The sequence below is a fragment of the Triticum urartu genome, chromosome 3, assembly GCF_003073215.2.
Source record: "Triticum urartu cultivar G1812 chromosome 3, Tu2.1, whole genome shotgun sequence".
Taxonomy (NCBI): Eukaryota; Viridiplantae; Streptophyta; class Magnoliopsida; order Poales; family Poaceae; genus Triticum; species Triticum urartu.
Window position 1 is genome coordinate 122,820,293 of NC_053024.1, and position 4,935 is coordinate 122,825,227.

Below are 4,935 nucleotides of genomic sequence, written 5' to 3' on the forward strand. Positions count from 1 at the left end.
CCAAGTCCTAGATTCATGCTACAGCTTTCCCACTATCTTCCTTGTTTGAACTAACTCTTAGAGTCGACTGTATGAACTAGCTTTACCTCTAATAATAGTAAAAGTCTAGGTGGCTTTGGAACAGCGGACAGAAGTAGAAAAAGTTCCACACGAAGCCAAGTGGGGAGCTGGGGCAGTAGAGCAAGTCAGGTTTCGAAGGAATATATACCTGAGGGTCGTCGGCATGAGGCAAAGACGGCATCGGGAGGCTGCATCTTGCCCACAATACCGCAGGGAGGAAGAAGGGGTCGGAGGCCCTCCCGAGCTGGCGCTCTCTCGGAGAGAATGGCACGGCCACCGATCGAGACACGCGGGCAGCCGTTGGTCTCCTCCCTCGCCGCCGACGACAGCGTGAACGATGCACCTACACCCCTGCCCCGGTCGAGGTTGTTGATATCGTTCACTAGCCGTTGGATATCATCAACATTCCACCAGATCTGCCACGTGTACAATTTAGAAGACTCCATGGTTGAATTTAAGCATAATGCACAAACCTCAAAACGCAAGCACTTATCCTTTGTTCTAGAATCTTCCTTATCATAATTGAATTTTTTTTCTAAATGAATTGCCATTATTTGTTTTTACTTTATGCTTTACAATGCACATCCCCATAAATCTTAACATTTTTATAAAACTAATTGATTTTAAATGAGATGAACTGTATGAACTAAACGAACGTCTACATCATGCATATATGACTCAAAGCTTTACATGCTATAGTGTGTATTTATTCATAATTTGGTTTCAAAATCTCATGCGTTCAATGCATGTGTACCTTACTAGTTTTGAGTAGAGTAGCAAATTTCACGTGGCTCCGGGTATATCAAAATGCAAGGCCCATGCATCATTGCCTTTCGGTCGAACCTACCACCACAATTTTTTGTATGTACTATATCTCCACTGGTCCCCGAACTCAAAATGCTGCCTCGTTCCCCTAAAACCAAGCGGCCCACACATATTTAAGACATCGACACAAACTCAATCCCTCTCCCGTTTACTATGACATGGCCCCGCACGCCGTAGTAGTACTCCTACAAACCCTACCGCCGCACGCATCATCGGTTTTCTTCAAGAGGACGAGGGAGAAGCCGATTTGTAGTGGAGGCGCTTTCAAAAAAATGATCTGTAGTGGAGACCCCTACCCTAGGGTGCCCTAGGTAGCTATCGCACGCATCATTGGTTTTCTCTTTTATTTATGCTCTTGCGCCCTAGAGTGAAATGATGGTTGCTTCGTCCGTCCAGCTTAATGCGGGAAAGGTGGGGCTTTGTGATTTGACCCCTCATCGCTCATTTTCTACTATTGCGGCACTATGACCGGGGTGCCTCCAATTCCAACCGCTGCTCCGAACTGTAATTTGGTGCATCGCACGTGGAACAAGACAGTGGATGAGCCACATGTCGTCCAAAGGGGTCCTGTTAAATGTGCCACCATTTCGTGTGTGCACTGACCCTACTTGAGTTGCTACGCCAACACGACAGGTGCAGCCTACCACTTGGTTTTGCTCCATGGTGAATCCCGACTATATTGATCTAAAAAGATACGTACTGAACTATCCTCTTCGTCTCATTTTTTAGGCGTCTCGGTTTATAGGGTGTGCACGTTGTTCTAGGTCATCCATTTGACTAACTAAATATGATTTACTATGTCACAAAAAGTATATCATTGGATTATTAAGCGGATGTAGTTTCTAAACATATACTGTTCATCACATATATAGACAGTTTCTAAACCTAGAATGACGTGCATGCCATGTAAACCGATACGGAGGAAGTATAGTAGTAAAAATGAGGTGATTTTACCGAGCGATCGGCGGGGGAGCATGGCCTGTCATGCAGTCCCACGTATCATGATGTACCAAGGCGATGCACGTGTCCCTCTTGTGGCAGAAGAAATACTACGTGGTTTGAGATGATGGCGAACCGAAGTGTGAAATAATGGTTGCTTCGTCCGTCTAGGAAGGTGCGCAATGTGATTTGATGTCTCATTGCTCATTACTACTACTACTGGGGTGGTACGACTGGGGTGCGTCCCCCTGCTGTTCTGCTCTATTATTTGGTGCTTGACACGTCGACCCCATTGCTATATGTCCCACATGTCGGCGACAGGAAGTACAGAATTCATGAAAGCAAGCGTCGACGGAGGAGTACAAGACACGGCTTGGGTTTTTGCTGCTAAGCGCGTTCCATCCATACAAACCCGTACTAAAAAAGGCGAGGGCGGGTCATTTCCCACGCGGCAGGCAGGGGAGTTTGTCATAGTCTGTTCGAGGCAAGGAGGAAGGAAGGGAAACAAGCAAATAAAGGTTGAGCAACTTAGTTTTGGGAAAATCTGATTTTATGGAGTACGTACCCACTAGGGTTTATAGGGCTCATCTAAAAAACATTCATTTTTCCATTTTAGAAATCTCAATTCTACTACTAGTAGTAGTACCATCACATGTTGGATTTCGAGGTGCGTTAGATCACCCGATGCAAGCAGTGTCAAGAGAAAACTCACCAATGCATGTAGAAGTTCATGGAAATTTACTGGTCATTCATGCATTCATTATAATTAATGCCTCGGTAAACATAACTTCTTGAGAAAAACGAGTGTACTAATTACTTGTGCAAACTAGGAGTACAAAATTAATTCGACCACTCACCATCTACCTTGGTTCGAGAGATTTTGAAATTGAGCCATAAACTGGAAAGGAGGGAGTAGTAACTTTTGTCTCGATTACTATTTGTGGCCTTGTATAGATGCAAAATGTATTTTTATTATAGTGGCATTGTATAAGTAAATGGAGGGAGTACTAAAGGACATATATATTCCAAACAATATGATAATATCTCTAACCAAGGTAGTAGGGACGAGGAGTAAACGGAGGGGTAGTAAAATTTTCTCCTCGTCCTGCGAGCCACCACGCGTGTGGGCGATGGAGCGGGCGTAAGGCGTATAGTACTACTACTACTAAGCAAGCTTCACCTCATCCTACGAGCCACCGTTCCCGTGGGCGGGGGAGACGGGTACTAAGAAAGCTTCTCCTCGTTCTGCGAGTTGACGGGACACATGAAAAGTACTCCAGTATATAGAGCCTTTCCTCTAAGGTAGGCCCCACATGGTTTGCATCTTTTTTAACATAACGCGTCAAGTCGCAATTTGTTTGTTCACCCGTGGTAGAAGATCCTCCCTCCACCAAGTGGACAACTAGGACATGGTCAAATTACCACGTGGGCTGCCTTTTCATACAGAAATGAGCTCCACCGTGTACCCACGCGGGTGTGGTTGGGAAAGAGACGGGAGTACGTGCGCCGTGTGTGCACCTCTTCTCTTCGTGCATGTCCCCCACCTACGTGGGTGTGTGTGAGACATACAAACCTAGAAAAATGGATTGTGCGGAATAACTACTCTTTGTAAGCTATTGAAAGAGTGGACAAAATGGTGAAGGAGGAGATAGGGGAGCGGTGGAGGTGTGCGATGCTTGGCCGGCGTTTGACCTCGTTTAAATAGGAGATTAAATAGACAACGAACAGGAGGAGCTCGGCCGGCGTTGCATTTAATGTCGGCCCGGTCTTGAACGGACATGTGTCCAGTGTGGGCTTCTCGGCTTCCACACGAGCAGGTTTCATGGAGGCGTTAGAATTCGGCAAGGAGGCGTGTTCAGCCGGGAGTGCAGCGAGTGGCGCCCTCGACTCGGACGTAGGACACCGCGCCGTTCTCCACTGACGTGTGGGCTCTTTGGGTACATGGCCTACATGTCAGTGACCCAACGCAGGCAGTGCACGGCATAGGAACATTTGGTGGGCCAGGGCAGTCAGAAGCGGGCATTTCATAAACCGATGATTGTTCATTGAGTGTGACGTCATCCTTTTCATGTAGATAAGCTTACTATGTTCATAGCCCGTTCGATACGTTGTGATTCATAAAGACCGCTGCAAACATCAATGTTCTGCTTATCACAAATAAGATTGATTAATACCCGTAAAAATCCATGTCCTTAACAAAGGGTTCATGCACATATAGGTTGAGCGTGTGTCTTGCGTCGTGTGTTGTGTGCATGCAGGCATGCGAGTGTTGCGTGCGTGGAAGGGTACGTTGCAGTGTTGCATGCATGTGTGTGTACATGCGTGTGTTCATGAGTGCATGTGTACGTGTCAGTGTTGCACGCCTGCATGCGTGTGTGTGTTTGTTATGTGTACGTGTCAGTGTTGCATGCCTGCATGCATGCGTGTCTTGCATGTGTGCATGTGTACGTGCGGGGTGAGGCTACACGTCGGTCGACTGACATTTTCATCTCTAGTCATTAGATTTTCCAGCCGTTGGATACGAACTCAAGGGCATGCAGTTTATCATCAAACTCCACCCCCCTGAGCCGCCAGCCACCACCAGCCGAACCGCCGGCCCTCGCCGCCCGCGGCCGGCCCGCGCCGCCATGCTGCCCCGAAACCACTACCCAGAGTCGGTCCACCGTCACACCGGCCATCCCTCCAGGCCCCCCGCGCCGAGCTTTTTCTCCGGTGATCCCCACCCCACCGCTGTCGACTGCCAACCAGAGGTCTCACGACTTCGAGTACCCACCGACCACTAATGTATTACCATTTCTGTCCTTCATATACGCGCTGATGGGTGGGCCCTATGGTAATGTGCGCTGCTGAATGTGGACCGTTTGACTGGTCAATTGATCATGTCATCAACAAATTACGGAGCTGTATGGTGAGCCAGTGACCGTATGATCACCCTAAAATGTATTTTTTAACACAGTGCAGACTCAAACTACCATTTCTTTCTTTCATATAGGGGCTGACACGTGGACCATTTGACTGGTCAATTGATTGCGTCATCAACAAAATATGGAGTTGTACGGGTGAGCCAGTGACCGTATAATCATGACATGTATTTTTTTAACACGGTACAGA